This window comes from Loxodonta africana, chromosome 23 (genome assembly GCF_030014295.1).
Source record: "Loxodonta africana isolate mLoxAfr1 chromosome 23, mLoxAfr1.hap2, whole genome shotgun sequence".
Lineage (NCBI taxonomy): Eukaryota > Metazoa > Chordata > Mammalia > Proboscidea > Elephantidae > Loxodonta > Loxodonta africana.
In genome coordinates this window covers 52,776,765-52,798,959 of record NC_087364.1, presented here as the reverse complement: position 1 = coordinate 52,798,959, position 22,195 = coordinate 52,776,765, and the positions used below count along the sequence as shown (strand labels likewise).

The window sequence follows — 22,195 nt, the reverse complement described above, 5'->3', positions numbered from 1 at the left end:
AAGGTGTAATCCATACTGAAGGTTGTAGTCTTTGATCTTCATTAGCAAGTGCTTCAAGTCCTCTTCACTTTCAGCAAGCAAGGTTGTGTTATCTGCATATCACAGTCTGTCAGTGAGTTTTCCTCCAATCCTGATGCCACATTCTTCTTCATATAGTCCAGATTCTAGGATTATTTGCTCAGCATTTTTTTTTTTTTTTTACTGAATAAATATGGTAAAGAATACAACCCTGACACACACCTTTCCTGCATTTATAACATGCAGCCTCCCCTTATTCTGTTGGGATAACTGCCTCTTGGTCTATGTACAGGTTCCACATGAGCATGATTAAGTGTTCTGGAAATCACATTCTTTGCAATGTTATTCAAAATTTGTGATGACCCAAAGAGTCGAATGCATTTGTACAGTCAATAAAACACAAGTAAACATCTTTCTGGTAGTCTCTGCTTTCTGCCATGATCCATCTGACATAAGCAACGATATCCCTTGTTCCACGTCTTCTTCTGAATTGGCTTGAATTTCTGGCAGATTCCTGTCAATGTACTGCAGTGACTGGTTTTAAATTATCCTCAGCATAATTTTACTTGCATGTGATATTAATAATATTGTTCAATAATTTATGCATTCTGTTGGATCACCTTTCTTTGGAATGGGCACATATAAGGATCTCTTCCAGTTGGTTTGCCAGGTAGCTGTCGTCCACATTTCTTGGTATAGACAAGTGAGCGCTTCCAGCTTTTTATTCGTTTGTTGCAATATCTCAATTGGCATTCTGTCAATTCCTGGAGCCTTACTTTCTTCCAATACCTTCACTGCAGCATGAACTTCCTTTAACACCATTGGTTCTTGATTATACCCTACCTCCTGAAATGGTTGAATGTCAAACAGTTCTTTTTGGTAGAGTGATTCTGTATTTCTTCCATCTTCTTTAGATGCTTCTTGTGTTGTTCAATTTTTGCCCAGAGAATCCTTCAATATTGAACTCGAGGCTTGAATTTTTTCTACGGTTCTTTCAGCTTGCAAAACGCTGAGTGTATTCTTCCCTTTTGGTTTTTTAACTCCAGGTCTTTGCTCATTTCAATATTTCACTTTGTCTTCTTCAGCTACCCTTTGAAATCTTCTGTTCAGCTCTTTTACTTGACCATTTCTTCCATTGGCTTTAGCTACTCTGTATTCAAGAGCAAGTTTCAGAGTTTCTTCTGACATCCATTTTGGTCTTTTCTTTCTTTTCTATGTTTTTAATGACCTTTTGCTTTCTTCATATATGATGCCCTTGATGTCATCCCACAATTCTTATGGTCTTTGGTCATTTGTGTTCAATGCATCAAATCTATTCTTGAGATTGCCTCCGAATTCAGATGAGATATACTCAAGGTCATATTTTGGCTCATGTAGACTTATTTTAATTTTCATCAGCTTCAATTTGAGCTTGCATATGAGAAATTGATGGCTCTGTTCTGACTGATGATGTCAAGTTTTTCAGTCATCTCCTTCTACAGATGTAGTCTGTTGGATTCCTGTGTATTCCATCTGGCAAGTTCCACATGTACAGTCATTGTTTATGTCATTGAAAAATGTTTTTCCAATGAATAAGTCATTGGTCTTGCAAAATTCTATCATTAGATCTCCTGCATCATTTCTATCACCAAGGCCATGTTTTCCAACTACTAATCCTTCTTGGCTTCCTACTTTTGTATTTCAATCACCAGTAATTAGCAGTGCATCTTGATTGTGTGTTTGATCAATTTCAGACTGCAGGAGTTGGTAAAAGTCTTCAATTTCTTCATCTTTGGTATTAGTGGCTGGTGAATAAATTTGAATAATAGTTGTTTTAACTGGTCTGCCTTGCGGACATATGGATATTATCCTATTACTCACTTAAACAACTGACTTATTTAGTACCTGAGTTGTGTTTCTTCCATATAGCCTTGCCATGGATTGAACTGTGTCCCCCAAAAATATGTATGTCTACTTGGCTATGCCATGATTCCCAGTATTGTGTGGTTGTCTTCCATTTTGTGATGTGATATAATTATCCTCCATTTTGTGATGTATTGTAAATCCTAACCTCCACACGTTAATGACCGGAAACCCTGGTGGCGTAGTGGTTAAGTGCTACAGCTGCTAGCCAAAATGTCAGCAGTTTGAACCCACCAGGTGCTCCTTGGAAACCCTAGGGGGCAATTCTACTCTGTCCTATAGGGTCGTTTTGAGTCAGAATTGACTCAACAGCAAGAGATTTCTTTTTTTATATGTTAAAGAGGCAGGATCAATACGGGGTGTATCTTGAATCACAGTTTTATAAGAGGGTGTGACTCAAGCCACTCCTTACTCAATTCACACCATAACTCAAGTTACACCCTTACTCAAATCACACCCTTGCTTGAGTCACACCTTTTATTTTACAAGCGATGAAGGGAGAAAGAAGTGAGCAGAGAGGGGAAGGGCCTCACTACAACCAAAAAAGAAGAGCCAGGAATGGATTTAATTCTTTGGACCCAGTGTCCTTGTGCTGAGAACTTCCTAGACATAGGTCAAGATTAATCCCAAGACACATGTAGATTTCCGAGGAATACTGGGCCCATGGATGTTGAAAGGAGACTGACAGAGCTGACAGAGAAAGAGAGCCCTCCCCTAGAGCTAGCACCCTGAGTTCAGACTCCTAGCCTCCTAAACTGTGAGAAAATAAATTCCTACTTGTTAAAGCCATCCACTTGTTGTATTTCTATTATAGCTGCACTTGGTAACTAAGATAAGCCTCAAAATCATAATGTAGAAATGTGGATTTAAACAATCGCATTCATCACCCAGAATTATTTTCATATGCCATACTTAGGGGTTTTCATTATGAATCCATTCTTATTTGTTTTTAGTCATTAAAACATGAGTCAGTGATTACCATCATGTTATCATAATTCAATCTAAAGGACAAATAATTTTTTTTTCAATTTCAAATTATGACAAGTACTCTGAAAGAAATGAAAAGTATACTGTGGTAGAAAATAAAATTATAAGATGTGATCATGGAGGGAGGTTCTACTTTAGACATGGTAGTTAGAAAAGCCTGACTGAGGAAGTGCTGTTCTTAACCTAAAATTTAAAAAGATGAGAAAGAGCAGCTTGGGAGGTAGGGATGGAATTTATAGTAATGCCCAAGAAAGAGCATATTCAAAGACTATAAGACGGAAATGAATGCTTCAAGTGTGCATCCTGTGTAGTTACTTGTGGCCTCATGCTTAGAAGAGTCTTGTGATTGGTTTAATGCTCTACTGTTGTCTTTTGAATTTATTAATACATTTGGACACAATTTTCATTTTTTACTGGTCTTTGCAAATTATGTAGCTGGTCTTGAATGCCGGATATATTTATGAAACTGGAAGAAGGATGGCAATTAAGGGAGATGGGACCTGAGATAAAGTAGAATAGGTAAGAAAGGGACAAGTCATGTAGTGTTTTGAAGGCTATGTAAAAAGTTTTGATTTTAAGATGTGGCAAACTGTTAAGCAGGAGAATGGCATGACAATATTTTCATTTAGAGAGCTCATTCCAGCTGCATCACAGGAGGGCCCACCATCTGGTTTTGTAAATAAATTTTACTGGAACACAGACACATCCATTCTTTTATGTATTGTCTATGACTGCTTTGGAAACCCTGGTGGTACAGTGGTTAAGTGCTATGGCTACCAACCCAAAAATTGGCTGTTCAAATCTACCAGGTGCTCTCCAGAAACTTTATGGGGCAGTTCTACTCTGCCTTATAGGGTTGCTATGAGTCAGAATTGACTCGACGGCAATGGGTTTTTTATGGAATGACTGCTTTCATGCTACAAGAGCAGATTTGACTAGTTTCAACAGAGATCATATGGTTCACAAAGCTTAGATTATTTACTATCTGGCCATTTACAGAATAAATTTGCCAACCCCTGGATTAGAAGCTTGCAAGAATGGAGATAGGAAGATTTGATGGGAAGCATTCTCACCAAGAAATAACTTATGAAACTTGGATAAAGAAGTATAAGAAAATGAGGATAGAAAGCAGCAGATTCAAGATACATTTAGGAGGTTTAACTGAAGGATTTCGTCATTGATTAGATGTGAGCTGGGTGTTGAACAACTGGGTGGAAGGTGATGCCATTTATTAAGACAGGTAAGATTGGGTGTGGACTACTGCATTGTGAGGGGAAAATTAAGAGTTCTATTCCACTCGCGGTTTAAGACGCTATGAGAGAGTTAGAAAGTTTAAATAGCAGTTAGATTTATGACACTAGAACCTGATCTCCGAGGAGACTAGGGGCAGGGATATACATATTGGATTCATCCATAGGGAGATGCAGCTATATTCACATTAATGGATGAGATCATCTAGGGAGACAAGTGAAGGCCACACAAGTCTTAATGGTCAATTTGGGAGAGGGTGTTAACAAAGAAGCCAGAGAAGAAATGGCCTACAGGAGGGGAAAAACTAAGAGAGTACAGTGTCTTGGAAGCCAAAAGAACAGAGACTCTTAGTGAGAAAGGAATCGCCAAGAATTTTATATCTTACTGAGATACTGAGTAGGCTAAAGACAGAAATGTGTCCACAGGATTTTCTCATAGAACAATGACAAACACTATTAGCGGCTTTCCTACCAAGTCAGATTGAAGACGGTGAAGAATGAATGAGGAGAAATATAGGTAGAGTGAGAAGACAAGTCCTTGAAAATTTGGGGGATGCAAAAAAATTGGATGAGAACGGATAGTTCAGATGAGGGTCAAAGAGGATAATTTTTATTTTTCTTGTGTGTTTGTTTAGAATAAAACATTCTTGAACTGTTTTATATGCAGTTGAATGGGAAATGGGAGGAAACCAACTTCGCAAGTTGCATTCAAGGGATACTCTGAAGGCAATGGTAGTTAAAAATCCCAGCATATGACAATTCAAGTGGGTATCGGAGAATAGCTTAAAAAATAATTGAATTTTAGAAGAACAAGAAAAGAAAAGCAGAGTCTATTGAATGTTTGCCCTAGTGATGCTGAAGAAGACAAAATATAAAAATAAGACTATGAGGCTAGTGCTGAAGAACAGATGTTGCAGAATGAAGGAAAATAAACAGGGAAGATGTCAGCAGTTAGCAGTTAGGAGAGAAGGATAGTGTCGTGATTCAAGTGAAGGCCATTGAGAGGCAAGGAAAGACACTAAGTGCATCCCTTGATCTGAGGTGTCTCTGTATGTGGGAAGAGTATCCACCAGAGAGAGGGATACAGGAAATGTCAGTCAAAAGGAGTGTGCTTTACATCATAAACACTTCAACACAGAAGAGAAATTATACCACACACACTCAGCATTATGTCCCTAGTTTACAGAAACATTTGTGGGCGAGAGGAATATAACCATTTATTTTTTTCAAATTTGTATTTGAAACATAAATGCTTATTCTTTTAGTCTTTATGCCATTATATTTTTTTTCTGAATTCTAGGATTTGGTACATAAATATAAGTTCACCTTTGTGATTTTTTTTTTTTTATTACAACTTTTGAGCTTTAAATTTTAAAAGGCAAATTTAAAAAAATTTAGTTTGTTCTCCTGTGGAAGATAGTCTATTGATTCATTTATCATTTTCTCATTGATTGATTCACCCATTCATTGTAAAAGTATTTCTCAAGAATTTGTTTTTGGCCATATATTCCGTGAGGCACTGGGGATTCAAAGATTAATACAAAAACCTTGCACATTATAAGGGTGACAACTCTTTTAAGTACTACGGAAGTATGGGGATGGACTTTCTGTTTCAGCTTGGGGTGTTGGGAAAGGCCTCAAGTGGAAGTAATAAGTGAATTGAATGATTAAGGAAGATTAGCAATTAAATGTAAGCTCGAGAAGTACCTAGACTTTCTCATTTCTACCACTCCATCCCCTATATGGAGCCCTGGTGGTGCAGTGGTTAAGCGTTTGGCTGCTAACCAAAAGGTTGGCAGTTCAAATCCACCAGCTGCTCCTTGAAAGCCCTATGAGGCAGTTCTACGCTATACTATAAGGTCTCTATGAGCTGGAATCTACTCGATGGCAATGGGATTTTTTGGTATTCCCCATGCCTATAAGGCTACATGTCTCAGAGTGATACACAATAAGTATTTGTTGAAAGTATAAATGGCAAGATGTGGCAGAAAATAATTCTAACTGGAAGGTATAGAATATTAAAAGATACTGCACATTCATTTGCCTTTTTCTAGAATTCGTCAGCTTCCCATGTTTTGTATTCTATCATCCCTTAAGTACATTTCAGGGAGTTAGTTAAAAAAAAAGAACGAGTGCATAGACTAAGAATGCATGTTAGACAAGGCTCATTGTGGTTTGCAATGTCCTCCTGAGGGATTCCTCAAACTCTGAGAGCTCTTATGGCTAAGTAAAAAAAAAAAAAAAAAACTAGCCTGGTGTGTGTTTTTTTTTTTTACTCCTTCAACACATCTTAATACGTTACCATATTAAACACACCAAGTATGTAACTTCCCAGTCAATATCATTCTACTCAGAGGGAGAGATATTATTGAGATCCCCCTTCCCCAGTTTACACTATACAAACCAATTTTCAACATATACTTCATTGTCTCCTATGCACTTTCTGTTCCTCAAAGAACTTTTGAAGTCCTAATAAAAGAAAAATCAATTTTTTTTTTCTTTTGAAGAAACTAAATTATAATTACAATCCCTTTACCCAGTTACTTAGCTTCTCCTCTTGCTGAAAGTGAAGAGGACTTGAGATCAAAACCACAGCCTTCAGCGTGGATTATTCCTGAACAAAAGTCCTCCCAACTGGACCAATAAGCGATATCATGTTAAGTGGAAAAAATATTGAAGTTGTCAAGGTTTTCATTTTAGTTAGATTTACAATCAATGCCTGTAGAAGCAGCAGTCAAGAAATCAAATGACATTCCAGCATGCAAATCTGCAGCAAAAGACCTCTTTAAAGTGTTAAACAGCACCTCATTCAAACCACGGTGTTTTCAATTGCCTTATATGCATGCGAAAGCTGGACAACGAATAAGGAAAACTGAAGAAGAATTGATGCCTTTGAATTATGATGCTGGCAAAGAATATTGAATATACCATAAAGTGCCAGAAGAATGAGCAAATCTGTCTTGGAAGAAATACAGCCAGAATATTCCTTAGAAGTGAAGATGGTGAGTCTTTGACTCACATACTTTGAACAAGTTATCAGAAGGGACCAGTCCTTGTAGAAGGACAACATGCTTGATAAAATAGAGGGTCAGCGAAAAAGAGGAAGACCCCCCAACAAGATGGATTAACACAGTGGCTGTCACAATGGGCTCAAACATAGTGTCTTAGGCTGGGTTCTCTAGAGAAGCAAAACTATAAATAAATGTATATAGAGAAATTTATATAAAGGAAATGGCTCATGGGGTTGTACAGGCTGAAACATCCCAAATCTACGCATCAGGCAGGAGGCTTCTCCTGATTCACGTAGCCACAGGAACTAGCAAACTCAAAATTGGCAGGTCAGACAGCAGCACTCCTGCTCACAGGCTGTGAAGACTGACAAATCCCAAGATCGGCAGGCAAGGCCACAGGTAAACTGTTAGCTCGAGTCCCAAGAACCGGAGGTCAGTCAAACAGGAGCCAGCTGCAGGATCCAAAGCAAGCAAAGGCCCACGAGTCTTGCCAGAATGTCCACTTACATTCAATGCAGGCCACACATGCCCAACGAAACTCCCTTTCAACTGATTGGCTACTCACAACAGATCCCATTATGGAGGCAATCACAGTATACTGAATCTTATCATGGAAGTGATCACACCATCATATAACTCCCAGATTACATCACAACTGCCAAACCACTGAGAATCATGGCCCAGCCAGGCTGACGCACAACGCTAACAATCACACATAGCAATGATTGTGAGGATGGCACAACCGGGCAGTGTTTCTTTCTGTGGTCCATAGGGTCAGTGTGATTCAGAGCTGATTTGATGGCACCTAACAACAACAACAAGAGTTTAGGGAAAGGTGGAGAACAGAATGTTAGTAAACAAGAACAATATCTAATGGAAAGCTATCTACCCATATTGTTGACTAAAAAGTTACATATTATATACTTTTTAAAAGCGAAATGAGAAATAGAATTATTGCTTTTTTTTCCCTTGAAGCACATGCATTTATTTTGCATATTAAAATAACAATAAAAAAGTTGTTATTAACAATCTCTTAGAACTAGACTTAGTGTTAGATCACTAAATTAACCAGATTTAGAAGAAAATGCTACTGCACGTGGTAAATATGCAATCACTTTTTTTAAACTCCCCATGTGTATCATGTGAATCTGTATACACCCTTACTTTACGGACTTCAATAAAGGTAGAGATTTCCAGCAAAATACCAAGCATGGAATCTGTCTCACATTCAAATTTCTGCATCGTTGAGAGTAAAATTTTGCACACTCTCCTTGAGAACAAACACTGTCTTTGCTCTTTACTATGTGCCTTCATGAATTGTTAACTTTCCTTCCCCAGTGTGTAAGCAGCTGCTCGTCTGGCGTTCACTGAAACCTTGCACAAACCAAAAGGTGCAGCAAAGCACACACACAAAAAAAGAACTATGTAAGTCTACCATATGGGCCGAGATAAATGGATTAAAAAAATTAATCAATTTACAGTATAATAGGAAGTTAAAAAAAAAAATCAGTGCTATGGAACCATGGGTCTCTTTTTACTAGTCAAGTATGGATAATTGTTATGGTAATAAGCAAATAAAGAAAACACAAGGCCATGTGTCTACCCAACTTTCAATACATGGGTGGAATATTATGGTGTGCACTTTATGGCTCCCCTCTGTCCTCACATTTCTTTCTTTTTGCTTGGCTACACTAATTTCAGTTCGTGCTAAATCTCTATATTTTGCCTATCTATGTAAACAACCTAAAAGCCTTACTATGCCTATCTTTTTCATTTTTGAGAGGAATACCTCACAAAACAAAGTTTCTAGAAAAAAAATTGAAAACTACGTTTGCGAACAACTTTGTAACTCTTCACATAAGTGTCTCAGAATAACGTGCCATTCATCACCTGGAAAGAGTGAAGTTTATATAACCTGGAGGCAGAATGAGCACACGCAGTCATTCAGAAGGTTTCCTCTGCATCATGAGTAAACTTTTTAAAGTGAAAAATTGGTCAAGTTTTTTCAATCACTCAAACCTACTCTGCTATCTTCTCTAGTCTGACAACATCAGCTTCATATCATATATACCTTAAGCACAACACAAAGGTTTACCTGTTTCTTTGAACTAAATACAGACTACTTCACTACAAATGCTTTTCAGAAACAACGTACATCATGAAGATCAAATCACAGAGATTCTTTGTAACCTTATCTCCTTTCTAAAGCCCTGAGACAAGAAAGAAGTGGTCAGATTCAGGCTATGTAACTTCATTTAGGTTTTCTTCATATGTCAACCTCGTCTGCATGCTTGAGGAATCAGATCTGAGACATTTATATGGCCAGAAAATGTTCTAAAAAGTGAAACAGATATTTGATTTAAAATATTTAACTATCACACAGGCATCTCCGTTTGTCTAAAGAGAGAAAAGACAACAAATATTGAAACATACAAATCAATATGAATGAAAAATTTCATGGCTTACATCTCTTACACCTTGACAAAGCTTCCTTTGAAAATGAAATCAAATCAAGCTCTTTGAATATCCTGGAATATTAACTTTCCTCTTGAGTGCTGGCTCCTGGCAAGAATCACTTAGAGAGTTTGCAAACAGTATGAGGATGTAGTGCAACTTTTGGCTCATATTATATATTCAAGAGGCGCAAATAATTTGAATTAGCTCTGTACAAGAAACAGATGCAATCAATCAGAACTGAAGAAAACAGAAACCTGTGGTATTCCTTCAGAAACATGACAAAAGATCCTTCTCTCCACTGCCCATTAAACCCAAGACATGATTTCAACCTGCAATTTTTATTCTTTTGCATAACTATGCAGACATCACAACTCAGTGCAGTGTAAATTTCCAATAGGCAAGAATGGGCAGGGGGCCACAAAACATTGTGAATACAGACAATAATGGCTCTCATAGGTAAAAGGAAGGTCAGGGCACTTAATCTGAGGGACAGGTAATATGATTGCAATACCCGTTTAAGGAGCAGAGAAAAAGGGAAATTTAATAGTCTCTTCCCTAAAACTCAGTTTACACCTTACACTAAACCTTTTTGAACGGTAGGAACTAGAATTAATGTAGGGTGGCGAACAACAGCAAAAGCCACCTACAGTCTCCAATATACAAACTTGAGAAAATTACAGGGTAAAATTCTAAATCTATAACTATGATGTCACAGAAGACAGAAGAATTTCTGAAAGTCACACCCAAATATGACACCCTGTAAAAATTTTATCAGCAGTTAAATTTCTGAGAAGGATGTTATATACTGGCTCACTTGTTAAATAGTTAATACCACCAGGTATTGTAGACACCATCAAAATGATTGTGATGATCGATACCCATAGAGTGTCAAGGCACCAATTTACCCTTTTCTCATGCTGTTGTTGTTATTGTTAGGTGCCATTGAGTCACTTCCAACTCATAGCAACCCTATGTACAATGGAACAAAACAGCGCCTGGTCCTGTGCCATCCTCCAATCATTGCTATATTTGCAGCCACTGTGTCAATCCATCTCCTTGAGGGTCTTCCTCTCTTTCACTGGTCTTCTATTTTACCATGCATGATGTCCTTCTCCAGGGCCTGGTTCCCCCTGACAACATGCCCAAAGTATGTGAGATGAAATCTTGTAATTTTTCTAAGGAGCATTCTGGCTATACTTCTTCCAAGACAGATTTTTTTGTTCTTCTGGCAGTTCATGCTACATTCAACATTCTTTGCCAACACCGTAATTCAAAGGCACCATTTCTTCTTTGTTGTCATTAGGTGCCATCCAAACAGTTCCAATTCATAGTGACCCTATGAACAACAACAGGAAACACTGTCCAGTCCTGTGCCATCTTCACAATCATCGATATGCTTGAGTGCATTGTTGTACCCACTGTGTCAATCCATCTCCTTGACAGTCTTCCTCTTTTTCACTAATTTTTTTGACAGCAACATGTAAAAAGAAAATTGGCATAGCAGCACTTCTGAAAATACCTTGTAGGGGGAGGGAGCAGTTAGAAGGTGCATGTTATTTGCATTAAAACATAATAATCCAGTCTACTACTTTATTAATGACCTGTGTGAATGTGAATAATCTTCATTAAGAAAAAATCATTTGCTACATTTTCTACTACTTTAATAAGCTCTGGAAGCTAATTAGGTATTGCTACTAATTCATGTAGCTCTAAGAAAATAATTTCCTTAATGGTATAGCTTAGAACTTGTTATAAAGATTTTGAAGAATTGCCAGTGTTATCTTAGATGCATTGCATAAATTGGATCCTACAAAGGACAGAAACATTAGAAAGATCTCAAAATTATTTCATTTTCTGTCAAAAATCTCATCAAGGTTAAATTGGAAGATATATACTATAATGTGTGTGTGTGTGTATACACACACACACTCTCTTGATCCTTTCTTCTTAAACCTGGTTAAAATTGTGTTAAAATTTCAACGTTTGTTATTGGTATCTTTACAACCCCAGATACACATAAGAATTAAATCAGCTTCTTTTCGCTGCAGATATGCTTCACAGCTCTGAATAAGTGGGTCTTCTTGTATTCTCAATATCAATCAAACATTTTTGTGATGCTCTTACAAATATAAATAGATGGTTTTTCATTGAGCTGGCAACTATCTGCGTATTTGCAGAGAAAATTTTAATCTAAAATATTTTACTCATTTATCTTTTTTAAGTTGATGAGTCCAGTTTGAATTTGTTTTTGTTGTAATCCAATTATACTATTGAATTAACATATTGTTCTTTTATCTGTAAATTGGATTTTCAAAACTAAAAAAACTTTAAACTTACTCAAGATGAAATAAATTTATCACATATGCATTATACTTAGCATACATGTCAAAAATAATTTAAAAGTAAAATTCTGATAAATTTGCATTTTTATGCCCTATTTTGAAAGAGCATACGGTAATTTTTCAGGGATAGTGTTATCATAATATGGCTATTCATTAGAAATTTCAATGGTGTCAAATGCATTTAACTTTATTCAAATTCTCTAATCATTTCAAGATCTTCATTTTTCTTGATTAAAAGCTCTTTTCATTCTACTTCTTTTCTTAGAAAAACAATGTTCACTGCCAGCTCCATTGGTGTTAAAATTCTAAACACTGGAACTCAGAAGGAAAACACAAGGAAAAGACCTATTTTTTTTTAAACTGTAAAGGTACATTTCAACTGTTCTTACAAATTTCAAACAATGATCAGAATTATCTCTATATTTCTATGCTTATTGATAACAGTTAATAACATATCTCCATACATACTGCTATTATTGGCAAAGTGATTTACCTTAGACATTTTTCTATGAAAATGATATAAAGTAATAAAATAAATTTAATATTATTTTTGCAGTTAATAAAAATGAGGACAAATAGCAAACGACTCAGAGCAAGGAATCTGGGAGCCAAGCAATGCAAAACCAAAGAAGTAAAGACATAAGCATGCAATCTCAAGTGGGCCAAGACTCATACTAGGCTAATATAAATAATCAAATAGTAAAATCATTGCTAGCTGAATCAGAACAAAACTGATGAGTCTCCTTCTTTTAAATGAAAACCATGTGATTATTATATAGGCACAGAAGAATTAGAATCACAGGGGTGGGGCCAAGATGGCGGAGTACTCAGTTGCTTCTGGTGAACCCTCTTACAACAAAGACCCAAAAAAACAAGTGAAAAGATTACATTTATGACAAGCTAGAAGCCCTGAACATCAAAAGCACTGGGAGCCCTCAGGCACCATTCCCAGGAACGCCTGCGGCGGGCTGGTGGTAGTGTTCGGCTGCAGTTTCCTAGGAAGAATCATCCAGCCGCACAGCCTAATCACTCCTCTGGGACCAGAGAGGAATGTTGCTCTCAGCAAAAGCTAAGTACTTGCGTATATTTTATCACCACCATCCCCCCCACCCTGCCCCAAAGCCAGCTTCAGTGGCTGTCAATTTCCCTGGGCTTGAGATAGGTCCTGGTGCACACTGTGAGCCATTCTCCCCAATCTTGGAGAAGGAATAAATTCCCAGTCTTGGAGAAGGAATAAATTCACAGCTGGGGAAAAGATAATCTGCCGGCTTCACTAACCTGGATAGCTCTGGACAGAAGTGGCTCCTGTCCAGGCATAAATGGTCTGTGGACTTTGAATACCTTTCCCCCTGCAAGGACCTGTGCAGGCCTATTTCAGGAGAATAGGACCTTGTTGGCAGACTGCAACTGTTACAGCTGTGCGATGGGGAGCTGGGTTTTTGACATTTGACATCACTTTGCCTATTAAACAGGGTCCTCACCTTCCCACACCAGGGGCATAAGGACAGGTGGCTCCACTCAGGTCACCCAGCCACCTGCAACTTGGGTCCAAGGATAACTGGCACCTCCCAGTCCTTACAACCAAAAGCATTGGATCCCCAAGGTTCATCGGCAGAACCCACCCACCTGTGCACTCTAGGGAACAGGAATGCACTTTCCTCACAGCTCCCTCCCTTGTTCAGAAGTGACCTCCTGCTGCAACCAGATACCGGTACGTACACCAATCACTTCTGTCCCCCTAAGACTGTAGGACAGAGCCTTTACCACACACTTGATGACCAACTATCTGGACACCTGAGCTGAATCCATACAAGAAAAGCAAATGGACTCCTAGGCTCATATACCTGGTAACAGCTCCAGCCATCTGGTGACAGGACGTTAGAGCTTCAAAGGTAAAAATAATCAAGCTAACACACTCAAGCAACCCATTTGGGCATATCAAAACAAAAAAAGCAATAAGCTAGGATACAGTAACCAAACATAAAATAAACTAATACAATAACTTATAGATGGCTCAGAGAAAACAGTCAATATCAAATCACATAAAGAAGCAGACAATGATTGCTTCAACAAGCTCTCATAACAAAGAAACAAGGGATCTTCTGGATGAAGGTGCATCCCTGGAATTACCAGACGCAAAATACAAATGATTAGTATACAGAACTCTTCAAGACATCAGGAAGGAGATCAGGCGATATGCACAACAAGCCAAGGAACACACAGATAAGGCAGGTGAAAAAATTAAAAAGATTATTCAAGAACGTAATGAAAAATTTAATGAGCTGCAAGAATCCATAGAGAGGCAGCAATCAGAAATTCAGAAGATTAACAATAAAATTACAGAATTAGACTACTCCATAGAAAGTCAGAAGAGCACAGTTCAGCAAGTGGGAGGCAGAATTTGTGAGATTCAAAATAAAGCACTTACCACCAATACACCTGAAGAAAAACCAGACAAAAGGAATTTAAAAAATGAAGAAAACCTAAGAATCAAGTCAGACTCTATCAAGACATTAAATAACCTACGAGCGATTGGAGTACCAGAACAGGGAAGGAAAACAGAATATACAGAAAGAGTTGTTGAAGATTTCTTGGCAGAAAATATCCCTGATATCATGAAAGATGAGAAGATACCTATCCAAGATACTCACTGAACTCCAATTAAGGTAGATTTTAAAAGAAAGTCACCAAGACATATTATAATCAAACTTGCCAAAACCAAAGATAAAGAAAGAATTTTAAGAGCAGCTATGGATAAACAAAAAGTTACCTACAAAGGACAGTCAATAAGAATAAACTTGTACTATGCAGCAGAAAGCACGCGGGCAAGGAGGCCATGGGATGACTTACATAAAACATTGACGGAAAAAAACTGCCAACCGAGAATTGAATATCCAGCAAAACTGTCTCTCAAATATGAAGGTGAAATTAGGAAATTTCCAGATAAACAGAAGTTCAGGGAATTCATGAAAACCAAGCCAAAACTACAAGAAATACTAAAGGATCTTCTCTGGTTAGAAAACCAATAATATCGGATATCAATCCAAGACTAGAACACTGGACAGAACAATCAGATGTCAACCCAGATAGGGAAATCACAAAAATAAATCAAGATTTAAAAAACAAAGCTCAAAACAGGGAAACAGCAATGTCATTATGTAAAAGAAGACAACATTAAAACAATAAAGAGGGACTAAAAGAAATGTAGTCATAGATCTTTCATATGGACAGGAAGACAAGGTGATATAAAGAAATAAACTTAGAAAACTAGGCGTAAATATTAAGGTAACCACATAGGAGACTAACAATCCTACTCATCAAAACAAAATACAAGAAAAAATAGAGAATTAGCAAAAACAAAAGCAACTACAACGAATAAGAGGAAAAGACAATATATGAAGATAAGCTACTCAGCACAAAAAATTCAGTGGGAAAAAGAAACTGTCAACAACACACAAAAAAAGACATCAAGTTTACAACACTAAACTCATACCTAGCCATAATTACACTGAATGTAAATGTACTAAATGCACCAATAAAGAGACAGAGAGTGGCAGAATGGATAAAAAAAAAAAAAAAAAAACACGATCCACCTATATGCTGCCTACAAGAGACACACCTTAGACTTAGGGATACAAAAAACTAAAACTCAAAGGATAGAAAAAAATATGTCAAGCAAACAACAATCAAAAGTGAGCAGAAGTAGCAATATTAATTTCTGACAAAATAGACTTTGAAGTTAAATCCACAACAAAGGATAAGGAAGGACACTATATAATGATTAAAGGGACAATACACCAGGAGGATAAAACTGTATTAAATATTTATGCACCCAATGACAGGGCTGCAAGATACATAAAACGAACCCTAATAGCATTAAAAAGTAACATAGACAATGCCACAATTATAGAAGGAGACTTCAACACACTACTTTCAGTGAAGGACAGAACATCAAGAAAGAAGCTCAATAAACAGAAGATCTAAATGCCACGATCAACCAACTTGACCTCATAGCCATATACAGAACACTCTACCCAGCCAAGTATACTTTCTTTTATAGTGCACAGGGAACATTCTCTAGAATAAACCACATATTAGGTCATAAAGCAAACCTTAGCAGAATCCAAAACTTTGAAATATTAGAAAGCATCTTCTTTGACCATAAAGCAATAAAAGTAGAAATCAATAACAGAAAAAGCAGGGAAAAGAAATCAAACACTTGGAAACTGAATAATACCCTGCTCAAAAATGACTGGGTTATAGAAAACATCAAGGATGGAATAAAGAAATTCATAGAACTCAATGAGAATGAAACACTTCCTATCAGGACCATTGGGGCACAGCAAAAGCAGCGCTCGGAGATCACTTTATGTCAATAAATGCACACATACAAAAAGAAGAAAGGGCCAAAATCAAAGAATTAACCCTACAACTTGAACAAATAGAAAGAAAACAACAAAAGATATCCTCAGGCACAAGAAGAAAGCAAATAATAAATATTACAGCAGAACTAAATGAAATAGAGAACAGAAAAACATTTGAAAGAATTAACAAGACCAAAAGCTGGTTCTTTGAAAAAATTAACAAAATTAATAAACCATTGGCCGAACTGACAAAAAAAAAAAAAAAACAGGAGAGGAAGCAGATAACTCAAATAAGAAATGAGAGGGGCGATATAACAATAGACCCAAATGAAATTAAAAGAATCATATCAGATTACTATGAAAAATTGTACTGTAACAAATCTGAAGACCTAGAAGAAATGGATGAATTTCTACAAACACACTACCTACCTAAACTAACACAAACAGAGGTAGAACAACTAAATAAACCCATAACAAAAGAAGAGATTGAAAAGGTCATTAAAAAACTCCCGACAAAAACAAAGCCCTGGCCCAGATGGCTTCACTGCAGAGCTCTACCAAATGTTCAGAGAAGAGTTAACACCACTACTACTAAAGGTATTTCAGAGCACAGAAAAGGACGGAATACTACCAAACTCATTCTATGGAGCCAGCAAATCCCTGATACCAAAACCAGGTAAAGACACCACAAAAAAAGAAAATTAGAGACCTACATCCCTCATGAACTTAGATGCAAAAATCCTCAACAAAATTCTAGCCAACAGAATTCAACAACATATCAAAAAAATAATTCACCATGACCAAGTGGGATTCATACCAGGTATGCAGGGATGGTTCAACATTAGAAAAACAATGACTGTAATCCATCCTATAAATAAAACAAAAGACAAGAACCACATGATCTTAACAATTGATGCAGAAAAGGCATTTGACAAAGTTCAACACCCATTCATGATAAAAACTCTCAGCAAAATAGGAATAGAAGGAAAAATCCTCGACATAGTAAAGGGCATTTATACAAAACCAACAGCCAACATCATCCTAAATGGAGAGAGTCTAAAAGTATTCCCCTTGAGATAAGGAGCCAGATAAGGAGGCCCTTTATCACCACTCTTATTCAACATTGTGCTGGAAGTCCTAGCCAGAGCCATTAGGCTAGATAAAGAAATAAAGGGCATCCAGATTGGCAAGGAAGAAGTCAAAGTATCTCTACTTGCAGATGACATGCTCTTACACACAGAATACCCTCAAGAATCCTCAGGAAAACTACTGAAACTAACAGAAGAGTTCAGCAGAGTATCAGGATACAAGGTAAACATACAAAAATCAGTTGGATTCCTCTACACCAACAAAACGAACATCGAAGAGGAAATCACCAAATCAATACCATTTACAGTAGCCCCCAAGAAGATAAAATATTAAGGAATAAATCGTACCAGAGATGTAAAAGACCTATACAAAGAAAACTACAAGATGCTACTGCAAGAAACCAAAAGAGACCTACATAAGTGGAAAAAAATACCTTGCTCATGTATAGGAAAACTTAACATTGTAAAAAATATCTATCCTACCAAAAGCAATCTATAGATACAACGCACTTTCGATCCAAATTCCAACCACATTTTTTAATGAGATGGAGTAAAAAATCACCAGGTCATATGGAAGGGAAAGAGGCCCCGGATAAGTAAAGCATTACTGAAAAAGAAGAACAAAGTGGGAGGCCTCACTCTACCCGATTTTAGAACCTATTATACTGCCAAAGTAGTCAAATCAGCCTGGTACTGGTACAGCAACAAATACATAGGCCAATGGCACAGAATTGAGAATCCAGACATAAATCCATCCACATATGAGCAGCTGATATTTGACAAAGGCCTAAAGTCAGTTAAATGGAGAAAAGACAATCTCTTTAACAATGGTGCTGTCCAAGACCCATACCTCACACCACACACAAAAACAAACTCAAAATGGATCAAAGACCTAAATATAAAATCTAAAATGATAAAGATCATGGAAGAAAAAATAGGGACAATGCTAGGAGCCCTAATACATGGAATAAACAGTATATAAAACATTACTAACAATGCAGAAAAGAAACCAGGTAACTGGGAGCTCCTAACAATCAAACACCTATGCTCATCCAAAGACTTCACCAAAAGAGTAAAAAAAAATTACCTACAGACTGGAAAAAAGTTTTTAGCTATGACATTTCTGATCAGTATTTGATCTCTAAAATCTCTATGATACTGCAAAAACTCAACACAAAAAAACAAACAACCCAATCAAGAAATGGGCAAAGGATATGAATAGGCACTTCACTAAAGAAGACATTCAGGTAGCTAACAGATACATGAGGAAATGTTCATGATCATTATCCATTAGAGAAATGCAAATCAAAACTACGATGAAATTTTATCTCGCCCCGACAAGGATGGCATTAATCCAAAAAACATAAAATAATAAATATTGGAGAGGTTGTGGAGAGACTGGAACACTTATACACTGCTGGTGGGAATGTGAAATGGTACAACCACTTTGGAAATAGATTTGGCACTTCCTTAAAAAGTTGGAAATAGAACTACCATAGGATCCAGCAATCCCACTCCTTGGAATATATCCTAGAGAAATAAGAGCCCTTACGCAAACAGATACATGCACACCCATGTTCATTACAGCATTGTTTACAATAGCAAAAAGATGGAAGCAACCAAGGTGCCCATCAATGGATGAATGGATAAATAAATTATGGTATATTCATACAATGGAATACTACGCATCGATAAAGAACAGGGATGAATCCGTGAAACATTTCATAACATGGAGGAACCTGGAAGGCATTATGCTGAGTGAGATTAGTCAGTTGCAAAAGAACAAATATTGTATGAGACCACTATTATAAGAATTCGAAATATGGTTTAAACAGAGAAGAAAATATTCTTTGATGGTTACGAAAGTGGGGAGGGAGGCAGGGAGAGTGGTTTTTACTAGTTAGATAGTAGATAAGAACTATTTTTGGTGAAGGGAAAGACAACACACAATACAGGGGAGGTCAGCACAACTGGACTAAACCAAAAGCAAAGAAGTTTCCTGAATAAACTGAATGCTTTGAAGGCCAGTGTAGCAGGGGCAGGGGTTTGGGGACCATGGTTTTAGGGGACATCTAGGTCAATTGGCACAATAAAATCTATTAAGAAAACATTTTGCATCCCATTTTAGAGAGTGGTGTCTGGGGTCTTAAACACTAGCAAGCAGCTATCTAAATGCATCAATTGGTCTCAACCCACCTGGACAAAAGGAGAATGAAGAACATCAAGGACACAAGGTAATTACGAGCCCAAGAGACAGAAACAGCCACATAAACCAGAGACTACGTCAGCCTTAGAGAGGAAGATCTAGATGGTGCCCGGCTACAACTGATGATTGCCCTGACAGGGAACACAACAGAGAACCCCTGAGGGAGCAGGAGAGCAATGGGATGCAGATCACAAATTCTCCTAAACAGACCAGACTTAATGGTCTGACTGAGACTAGAAGGACCCCAGCAGTCCTGGTCTCCAGACCTTCTGTTAGCCCAAGACAGGAACCATTCCCAAAGCCAACCCTTCAGACAGGGGCTGGACTGGACTATGGGACAGAAAATGATACTGGTGAAGAGTGAGCTCCTTTGATGAAGTTGACCCATAAGACTCTGTGGATAGCTCGTGTCTGGAGAAGAGATGAGAGGGTAGAGGGGGGCAGATGCTGGCCGAATGGACACGAAATAGAGAGTGGAGGTAAGAAGTGAGAGGAAGAGCAACTAGGAGTATATATATATATATATAAAAACCCACTGCCGTCAAGTCGATTCTGACTCATAGCGACCCTATATATAGCAAGGAGTATACAGCAAGGGGTATACAAGTTTTTGTATGAGAGACAGAATTGGTTTGTAAACTTTCACTTAAAGCACGACTTAAAAAAGAAACTTCAAAAACAAAATAGAAAAAAAATTAGAATCATGATTTGCTTTTAAAAACTTACAAAACAATTTATGTTTATCAATTTAAAAATATACTTAAATTGAGTTCAATGTGCACTTCTTCCTTTCAGCTCTCTTCCAGGACTAACTTTACATCAGTAATAACACTACTGATACATAAGGAACCTGAAGTCCAGTGGTTCTCAAGATTGGCTGTGGTGTAGAATCATTTGGAAGTCAATTTAAATGCTGATGTTTAGTCTCCACAACCAGCTCATTAAATTAGAATACCTGGAATGGTACTCACACATCAGTATTTTTTAATAGTTCTTCCAGGTGATACTAATGGGTTGAGAACCAGTGATCTAGCCCCAAAGCTTCCTTTTATAGATAGAAAATAGGCCTGGGGAAATGTAACCTCCCTGAAATCAGAGCTACCAAGAGGCAACACCAAAGAGCTTACCCAGGGTCTTCTGAATCGGAAAGCCAGTCCTTTAACTTTTCTCACTGCTCTATGACTTGCCTCTCCAATCACGTGCTTTGAAAATGCCAAATATGTCTATTTTTACTTCAGAAACCCTGGTGGCACAGTGGTTAGGAGCTACGGCTGCTAACCAAAAGGTCGGAAATTCAAATCCACCAGGCACTCCTCAGAAACTCTATGGGGCAGTTCTACTCTGTCCCATAGGATCACTATGAGTCGGGATCGACTTGACAGCAATGGGTTTGCTTTTGGTTTGTATATCTACTTCATTAATTTTTCTTCTGATAAATTCTGAAAATAAAACTACACACCCAAGATTTGAAGTAAACTGGAGTCCAGAAATTTTGTTCCTTAATATCCAGTCAGATTTGACACATCTCTTTAACTCACAAATACCCTGGGCCATCAACTCTGGACTCCTTTGATTCCTTCACCTGTTGACCTGCCAGTTCAGAATAGTGTGATATTTGTATGGAACAGAATATGATAATGGCTGACCACTGGAGTTCACTGATCTTCCATCTTCTGTTTAAAGTGAAAGTGGCCTTTATTCTCAGACAAACCCAGGAAAAACTTCTTTTCTCGTCAAATGGGGTGTTAAAAAATCAGTAGCACTACTGTGATGTATAAAATCAAGAAAGGTGTGCACCAGGGTTGTACCCTTTACTATACATATTCAACCTGTATGCAGTGCAACTAATCCGAGAAGTTGGACTATATAAAGGAGAACTCCACATCAGGGTTGGAGGAAGACTCTTTAACAACCTGTGTTATGAGATGACACAACCCTGCTTGTTGAAAGCGAACAGTAGTTGAGGCACTTCCTGATGAAAATCAAAGACTATAGCCTTCAGTATGCATTGTAGCTTAACATAAAGAAAACAAAAATCCTCACAACTGGACCAATAATCACCATCATGATAAACAGTGTAAAGAATGAAGTTGTCAAGGATTTCATTTTACTTGCATTCACAATTAACGCCCACAGAAGCAGCAGTCAAGAAATCAAATGACGTACTTCAATGGGCAAATCTGCTGCAAAAGACCTCTTTCAAGTGTTGAAAAGCAAAGATGTCACTTTGAGGACTAAGGTGTACTTGATCCAAGCCACGGTATTTTCAATTGCCTCATATGTGTGCAAAAGCTGGGCAATGAATAAGGAAGACTGAAAAAGATTTGATGCCTTTGAATTACGGTGTTGGCATGGACTGCCAGAAGAATGAACAAGCCTGTCTTGGAAGAATTACAGCCAGAATGTTTCTTGGAAGTGAGGATGGTGAGATTTCGTCTCACATACTTTGGACATGTTTATCAGGAGGGACCAGTCCCTGGAGAAAGACATCATGCTTGGTAAGGTAGACGGTCAGCAAAACAGAGCAAGACCTTCGACAAGATGGATTGACATTGTGGCTATAACAATGG

General features: G+C 37.6%; 1 protein-coding gene across 1 annotated transcript in view; it reads right to left on the bottom strand.

Moving 5' to 3' along the window:
* NAALADL2 (N-acetylated alpha-linked acidic dipeptidase like 2) overlaps positions 1–22,195 on the bottom strand; it is a 679,917-nt gene that overhangs the window by 342,857 nt on the left and 314,865 nt on the right. The window lies entirely within an intron of this gene.